The sequence below is a fragment of the Mesoplodon densirostris genome, chromosome 1, assembly GCF_025265405.1.
Source record: "Mesoplodon densirostris isolate mMesDen1 chromosome 1, mMesDen1 primary haplotype, whole genome shotgun sequence".
In the NCBI taxonomy this organism is placed as follows: Eukaryota; Metazoa; Chordata; class Mammalia; order Artiodactyla; family Ziphiidae; genus Mesoplodon; species Mesoplodon densirostris.
Genome location: NC_082661.1, coordinates 195713235 through 195722661, shown reverse-complemented (window position 1 = coordinate 195722661; position 9427 = coordinate 195713235).

Below are 9427 nucleotides of genomic sequence, written 5' to 3'. Positions count from 1 at the left end.
TTATTATTTATTGATACCATTATTTATCTCATTTTATATGTGAGACAAGTGAGGCACAGAGAAGCTGAGTGACTTGGGCAAAGTTGTAGAACTCACGGGTGGTGGAGCTGGGACTCATCACAAACACTGGTCTCCAGAGTCTGTGCTCTTAACCCTACACCATACTGCCTCTCAGGAGAGTAGGGATGGGTAAATGTAACAATAAAAACCCAAACGAACCAATAAGAGCTGAAAGGAGAGTGCATGGAATCCAGAACCGAATATTGCAAATGAATGCTAAGAGCTCTTTCTTTGCTGGGCAGTGTGAGGAAGGGGAGAGGAGGAGAGGGAGGGAGGGTGGATGGGCTCTGCTCCTCCCCCGTGTTCAACAGTGATTCAGCTGTATCAGTGTATCAGCATCTTCTCAGTGACCACCCTATTCAAAATTGTAACCTGCTCCTGCCCCAAGAATTTTCAAGTCACCTATGTTTTCATTTCACATTCTAAGATTCTATGTAATTCATTTTTCCTGTATCATTTATTACCCATCTCCTGACAATAGAATAAATTACAAGATGACAGAGATATTTGGATCTGCTTTATTCATGGATATTAACTGTGACTTGAACATAGTAGCTCCTCAAAAATACATGTTAAATGAATTACTAGGACTACTATTACCACCACCACTATCCTTAGTCATAGCAAGTAATGGCCATAGAGTTTTAGAACTGGAAGCGATCAGAGATCATCTCTAGTACAGCTCCTCCTTTTGTCAAGGCAGAGACTACTGAGTCATGTCCTGGGTCAGGGGCTGGAGGATGGTCTCAAAGACTTGCCTGCACCATGAAATGAGCAGGATAATTCTCCAGTTTAAAGTGGATAGCACTTTAAATATTGTCTTGGGAGATCATGCACTCTGTCTTGCTCTGGGGTTGAGCCTAAATTTAATGATCTTTAAAACCACAGACCATAAAGCCTTGTGGGACTGCCTAGATATATTGAAAAAAAAATGGTGCTGCTGGTGTGGAATTGTAAGATAAGCAGAGAACCTAGTAAATGACTCAGTAGGAGTTTTCCCCAAGGGAGGGATAAAGAAAAGAATGTACTGTTTTTTGGCAATGGAAACTGACACTTAACATGATTATTGCAACTCTAGACACTTGGCTTTTCCCACTGGGGAGATCAAAAGTGATAAAAGCAGAGCTGCTCTTCCAAAGCTGAACCTTCATGAGCTCCAGTCTCCAACTGAGGTGTCAAAATGGCCAATATCCCTGGCAAGAAGAGTGTTTTAATTAATTAGAGCCATGAGCTGGCAGCTTGCCACAAAAGTGCCTGACCACAGTTGCCTGTGAAAAGAAGTGCAGAGGGCCCCTGCCAGTGACTTGTTGATCCCCCAGGAGCATCCACCTGTCTCCATGGGAAAGACAGGTGTCGTGTCCTCCTGATGAGGGATCTGTTTCCCCTTCATGTTCTTTGGAGAGAGGTTTCTGGCAGAGTCTTTCCTCTCACATAGTTCTAAAGGTGGGAAAAAGATGAAAAGGAAATTGCTGTTCTCCAAGTATGGAGAGCCACAAAGGTCAATATCTGGAGCAAGCAGAAGATGTCCAAGGAAAGGTTGCACTTCTAGCTGAATCAGAGCTCATCATCTTGCATTAACTCTGGAAATCCCAAGGTTATTTAAGTAGGGTGAAGTCTTGAGGCTCTATAGTGTCAATGAGTGATCTGGCATTTTGAGGCACGAGCCCTGTGATCTCTTAAGGGACTTGGGGACTCAGTTGTCAAAAGCAGCATTGCCAGGTGTCTCAGTGGGAGCACACGCCCTTGTTCTGCTTCCATGCAGCACCTTCTGCTCCTGTTGCTACAGGGGATGCCCTTTTGAAGATGGGTTTCTGTTTACTTAGAAAAGCGAGAGATGTGCTGGAGGACAGAGCTGTGCTCACCTCACCTTGCAGAGACGTGCTGAGGTAGAAGTCATATGATTGTAATTAAGATCAGTGATACACCTTCGGGTCCTGATCTGCCCAGAGCACCTGGCTCCCTTCCTATCATTTGATTCCTGGGCCATTTTTAATCTTGGTGGGGGCAATGCTTTCTGTGACCATTTCCTCAGTGCTCCTCTCAGCTCTCTAAAGTATTTCTAGAAATCTTTTAAGCCTCTAAAGAACACGATAATTTACTTTCACACAACAAATAGAGTTATTATAGATTTACTGGTCACATAGGCTATGTAATATGTAGAATATTTATTTATTTTTCAACATCTTTATTGGAGTATAACTTCTTTACAATGGTGTGTTATTTTCTGCTGTATAACAAACTGAATCAGCTATACATATACCTATATCCCCATATCTCCTCCCTCTTGCGTCTCCCTCCCACCCTCCCTATCCCACCCCTCAGGGTGGTCACAAAGCACCGAGCTAATCTTACTGTGCTATGCAGCTGCTTCCCACTAGCTATCTATTTTACATTTGGTAGTGTATATATGTCACTGCTACTCTCTCACTTCATCCCAGCTTACCCTTCCCCCTCCTCATGTCCTCAAGTCCATTCTCAACTTCTAAGACTTTATTCCTGTCCTGCCCATAGGTTCTTCAGAAGCTTTTTTTTTTTTTTTTTAGATTCCATATATATGTGTTACCATATGGTATTTGGTTTTCTTTCTGACTTACTTCATTTTGTATGACAGACGCTAGGTCCATCCACCTCACTACAAAAAACTCAATTTTGTTTCTTTTTATGGCTGAGTAATATTCCATTGTATATATGTGCCAGGTCTTCCTTGTCCATTCATCTGTTGATGGACACTTCGGTTGCTTCCATGTCCTGACTATTGTAAATAGAGCTGCAATGAACATTGGGGTGCATGTGTCCTTTTGAATTATGGCTTTCTCAGGGTATATGTCCAGTAGTGGAATTGCTGGGTCATATGGTAGTTCTATTTTTAGTTTTTTAAGGAACCTTCATACTGTTCTCCATAGTGGTTCCACCAACTTACATTCCCACCAACAGTGCAAGAGGGTTACTTTTTTTCCACACTCTCTCCAGCATTTATTGTTTGTAGATTGTTTGATGTTGGCCATTCTGACTGGTGTGAGGTGATACCTCATTGTAGTTTTGATTTGCAGTTCTCTAATGATTAGTGATGTTGAGCATCCTTTCATGTGTTTGTTGGCAATCTGTATATCTTCTTTGGAGAAATGTCTGTTTAGGTCTTCTGCCCATTTTTGGATTGGGTTGTTTGTGTTTTTGATATTGAGCTGCATGTGCTACTTGTATATTTTGGAGATGAATCCTTTGTCAGTTACTTTGTTTTCAAATACTTTCTCCCATTCTGAGGGTTGTCTTTTCATCTTGTTTATGGTTTCCTTTGCTGTGCAAAAACTTTTAAGTTTCATTAATTCCCTTTGTTTATTCTTGTTTTTATTTCCATTTCTCTATGAGGTGGGTCTAAAAGGATCTTGCTGTGATTTATGTCATGGGGTTTTCTGCCTCTGTTTTCCTCTAAGAGTTTTATAGTATCTGGACTTACATTTAGGTCTTTAATCCATTTTGATTATTTTTATTTTTGTGTATGGTGTTAAGGAGTGTTCTAATTTCATTCTTTTACATGTAGCTGTCCAGTTTTCCCAGCACCACTTACTGAAGAGGCTGTCTTTTCTCCATTGTACATTCCTGCCTCCTTTATCAAAGATAAGGTGACCATATGTGCAAGGGTTTATCTCTGGGCTTTCTATCCTGTTCCATTGATCTATATTTCTGTTTCTGTGCCACTACCATACTGTCTTGATTACTGTAGCTTTGTAGTATAGTCTGAAGTCAGGGAGCCTGATTCCTCCAGCTCCATTTTTCGTTCTCAAGATTGCTTTGGCTATTCGGGGTCTTTTGTGTTTCCATAAAAAATGTGAAATTATTTTGTTCTAGTTCTGGGAAAAATGCCTTTGGTAGTTTGATAGGGATTGCACTGAATCTGTAGATTGCTTTGAGTAGTATAGTCATTTTCACAGTGTTGATTCTGCCAATCCAAGAACATGGTATATCTCTCCATCTGTTGGTATCATCTTTAATTTCTTTCATCAGTGTCTTATAGTTTTCCACATACAGGTCTTTTGTCTCCTTAGGTAAGTTTATTCCTAGGTATTTTATTCTTTTTCTTGCAATGGTAAATGGGAGTGTTTCTTTAATTTTTCTTTCAGATTTTTCATCATTAGTGTATAGGAATGCAAGAGATTTCTGTGCATTAATTTTGTATCCTGCTACTTTACCAAATTCGTTGATTAGCTCTAGTAGTTTTCTGGTAGCATCTTTAGGATTCTCTACGTATAGTATCATGTCATCTGCAAACAGTGACAGCTTTACTTCTTTTCCAATTTGTATTCCTTTTATTTCTTTTTCTTCTCTGATTGCTGTGGTCAAAACTTCCAAAATTATGTTAAATAATAGTGGTGAGAGTGGGCAACCTTGTCTTGCCCCTGTTCTTAGAGGAAATGCTTTCAATTTTTCACCATTGAGAACGATGTTGGCTGTGGGTTTGTCATATATGGCTTTTATTACATTGAGGTAGGTTCCCTCTATGTCTACTATATGGAGGGTTTTTTATCATAAATGGGTGTTGAATTTTGTTGAAAGCTTTTCTGCATCTATTGAGATGATCATATGGATTTTCTCCTTCAATTTGCTAATAGGGTTTATCACATTGATTGATTTGTGTATATTGAAGAGTCCTTGCATTCCTGGGATAAACCCCACTTGATCATGGTATGTGAGCCTATTAATATGCTATTGAATTCTGTTTGCTACTATTTTGTTTAGGATTTTTGCATGTATGTTCATCAGTGATATTGGCCTGTAGTTTTCTTTTTTTATGACATCTTTGTCTGGTTTTGATATCGAGATGATGGTGGCCTCATAGAATAAGTTTGGGTGTGTTCCTCCCTCTGCTATATTTTGGAAGAGTCTGAGAAGGATAGGTGTTAGCTCTTCTGTAAAAGTTTGAGAGAATTTGACTCTGAAGCCCTCTGGTCCTGGGTTTTTGTTTGTTGGAAGATTTTTAATCACAATTTCAATTTCAGTGCTTGTGATTGGTCTCTTTATATTTTCTATTTCTTCCTGGTTCAGTCTTGGCACGTTGTGCATTTCTAAGAATTTGTCCATTTCTTCCAGGTTGTCCGTTTTATTGGCATATAGTTGCTTGTAGTAATCTCTCATGATCCTTTGTATTTCTGCAGTGACAGTTGTTACTTCTCCTTTTTCATTTCTAATTCTATTGATTTGAGTCTTTTCTCTTTTTTTCTTGATGACTCTGACTAATGGTTTATCAATTTTGTTTATCTTCTGGAAGAACAATCTTTTAGTTTTATTGATGTTTGGTATTGTTTCCTTCATCTCTTTTTCATTTGTTTCTGATCTGATTTTATGATTTCATTCCTTCTGCTAACTTTGGAGGTTTTTTGTTCTTCTTTGTCTAATTGCTTTAGGCATAATGTTAGGTCATTTATTTGAGATGTTTCTTGTTTCTTGAGGTAGGATTGTATTGCTATAAACTTTCCTCTCAGAACTGCTTTTGCTGCATCCTATAGGTTTTGGGTCATTGTGTGTTCATTGTCATTTGTTTGTAGGTATGTTTTGATTGCCTCTTTGATTTCTTCAGTGATCTCTTGGTTATTTAGTAGTGCATTGTTTAGCCTCCATGGGTTTGTATTTTTTACAGTTATTTTCCTCTAATTGAAATCTAGTCTCATAGCATTGTGGTCAGAACAGATACTTGATACAATTTCAATTTTCTTAAATTTACCAAGTCTTGATTTGTGAGCCAAGATATGATCTATCCAGTAGAATGTCCCATGAATACTTGAGAAGAAAGTGTATTCTGTTGTTTTTGGATGGAATGTCCTATAAATATCAATTAAGTCCATCTTGTTTAATGTGTTGTTCAAAGCTTGTGTTTCCTTGTTTATTTTGATTTTGGTTGATCTGTCCATTGGTGAAAGTGGGGTGTTAAAGTCCCCTACTATGATTTCCCCTTATATGGCTGCTAGCATTTGCCTTATGTACAGAAGTGCTCCTATGTTGTGTGCATAAATATTTACAATTGTTATATCTTCTTCTTGGATTGATCCCTTGATCATTATGTAGTGTCCATCTTTTTCTCTTCTAATAGTCTTTATTTTAAAGTCTATTTTGTCTGATATGAGAACTGCTACTTCAGCTTTCTTTTGATTTCAAATTGCATGGAATATCTTTTTCCATCCCCTCACTTTCAGTCTGTATGTGTCCTTAGGTCTGAAGTGGGAGTCTTGTAGACAGCATATATACAGGTCTTGTTTTTGTATCCTTTCAGCCCCTCTATGTCTTTTGGTTGGAGCATATAATCCATTTACATTTAAGGTAATTATCGATATGTATGTTCGTATTACCATTTTCTTAATTGTTTTGGGTTTGTTATTTTAGGTCTTTTCCTTCTCTCATGTTTCCTGCCTAGAAAAGTTCCTTTAACATTTGTTTTAAAGCTGGTTTGGTGGTGCTGAATTCTCTTAACTTTTGCTTCTCTGTAAAGTTTTTAAGTTCTCCATCAAATCAGAATGAGATCCTTGCTGGGTAGAGTAATCTTGGTAGTAGGTTTTTACCTTTCATCACTCTCTTCACTCTCTTCTGGGTTGCAGAGTTTCTGCTGAAAGATCAGCTGTTAACCATATGGGGATTCCCTTGTACCTTATTTGTTGCCTTTCCCTTGCTGCTTTTAATATTTGTTCTTTGAATTTAATTTTTGATAGTTTGATTAATATGTGTCTTGGCGTGTTTCTCCTTTGATTTATCCTGTATGGGACTCTCTGTGCTTCCTGGACTTGACTGACCATTTCCTTTCCCATATGAGGGAAGTTTTCAGCTATAATCTCTTCAAATATTTTCTCAGTCCCTTTCTTTTTCTCTTTTTCTTCTGGCACCCCTATAATTCGAATATTGGTGTATTTAGTGTTGTCTCAGAGGTCTCTAAGACTGTCTTCAATTCTTTTCATTCTTGTTTCTTTCTTCTGCTCTGCAGTAGGTATTTCCACTCTTTTATCTTCCAGGTCACTTATCCGTTCTTCTGCCTCTGTTATTCTGCTATTGATTCCTTCTAGAGAATTTTTAATTTCATTTATTGTGTTGTTCATCATTGTTTGCTCTTTAGTTCTTCTAGGTTCCTGTTAAATGTTTCTTGTAATTTCTCCATTCTTTTTCCAAGATTTTGGATCATCTTTACTCTCATTACTCTGAATTCTTTTTCAGGTAGACTGCCTATTTCCTCTTCACTTGTTTGGTCTGGTGGGTTTTTACCTTACTCCTTCATCTGCTGTGTATTTCTCTGTCTTCTCATTTTGCTTAGCTTACTGTGTTTGGGGTCTCCTTTTTTGCAGGCTGCATGTTTGTAGTTCCCATTGTTTTTGGTATCTGCTTCCAGTGGGTAAGGTTGGTTCAGTGGGTTGTGTAGGCTTCCTGGTGGAGGGGACTGGTGCCTGTGTTCTGGTGGATGAGGCTGGATCTTGTCTTTCTGGTGGGCAGGACTGCATCTGGTGGTATGTTTTGGGGTGTCTGTGAACTTAGTATGATTTTAGGCAGCCTCTCTGCTAATCGATGGGTTTTATTCCTGTCTTGCTAATTGTTAGGCATAGGGTGTTCAGCACTGTAGCTTGCTGGTTGTTGAGTTTAGCTGGGTCTTAACTTTGAGATGGAGATCTCTGGGAGAGCTTTCACTGTTTAATATTACATCGGGCCAGGAAGTCTCTCGTGGACCAATGTCCTGAACTCGGCTCTCCCACCTTAGAGGCTCAGGCCTGAAACCTGGCTGGAGTATCAAGACCCTGTCAGCCACATGCCTGATAAGATAAGGGAGGAAAAATAGGAAAGAAAGGAAGAAAATAAACAAAATAAAATAAAATAAAATAAAGTTATTAAAATAGAAAACAATTATTTAAAATTAAAAAGTAATAAAAAAAGAAAGAGAGAAAGAAAGAAGAGAGCAACCAAACCAAAAAACAAATCCACCAATGATAACAAGTGTAAAAACTGTAGTAAAACAAAAAAACAAAAAATGGACAATCAGAACCCTAGGACAAATGGCAAAAACTAAGCTATACAGACAAAAGGAGACAAAGAAGCATACACATACACACTCACAAAAAGAGAAAAAGGAAATATATATATATATATATATATATATATATATATATATAGAAAAAAAAAGGAGAGCAACCAAATCAATAAATCTACCAATGATAATAAGCTCTATATACTAAACTAAGATAAACATAAAACCAGAAATAAATTAGATGCAGAAATCAAACCCCAAGTCTGCAGTTGCTCCCAAAGTCCACCACTTCAATTTGGGATGATTCGTTGTCTATTCAGGTATTCTACAGATGCAGGGTACATCAAGTTGATTGTGGAGATTTAATCTGCTGCTCCTGAGGCTGCTGGGATAGATTTCCCTTTCTCTTCTTTGTTCGCACAGCTCCTGGGGTTCAGCTTTGTATTTGGCCCCTCCTCTGTGTGTAGGTTGCCTCAGGGCGTCTGTTCCCTGTCCAGACAGGACAGGATTAAAGGAGCAGCTGATCCAGGGGCTCTGGCTCACTCAGGCCGGGGAAAGGGAGGGGTACAGGGTGGCGTGGAGCCTGTGACAGCAGAGACCGGAGTGACGTTGCAACAATCTGAGGCGCACTGTGTGTTCTCCTGGGGAAGTTTTCTCTGGATCACGGGACCCTGGCAGTGGCGGGCTGCACAGGCTCCCATGAGGGGAGGTGTGGATAGTGACCTGTGCTTGAACACAGGCTTCTTGGTGGCTGCAGTAGCAGCCTTAGTGTTTCATGCCCATCTCAGGTGTTCATGCTGATAGCCGCAGCTCGCGCCCATTTCTGGAGCTCATTTAGGTGGCGCTCTTAATCTCCTCTCCTCGTGCACTGGGAAACAATGGTCTCTTGCCTCTTAGGCAGGCCCAGACTTTTTCCCGGACTCCATCCCAGCTAACTGTGGCACACTAGCCCCCTTCAGGCTGTGTTCATGCAGCCTACCTCAGTTCTCTCCCTGGGATCCGACCGAGGCCTGAGCCTCAGCTCCCAGCCCCCGCCTGCCCCGGCGGGTGAGCAGACAAGCCTCTCGGGCTGGTGAGTGCTGGTTGGCACCAATCCTCTGTGCAAGAATCTCTCCACTTTGCCCTCCGCACCCCTGTTGCTGTGCTCTCCTCTGTGGCTCTGAAGCTTTCCCCCCACCCACCCCCTGTCTTCGCCAGTGAAGGGGTTTCCTAGTGTGTGGAAACTTTTCCTCCTTAGGTGCAGGTCCCGTCCCTATTCTTTTGTCTCTGTTTTTTCTTTTTTCTTTTGCACTACCCAGGTATGTAGGGAGTTCTTCCATTTTGGGAAGTCTGAGGTCTTCTGCCAGCGTTTAGTAGGTGTTCTGTAGGAGTTGTTCC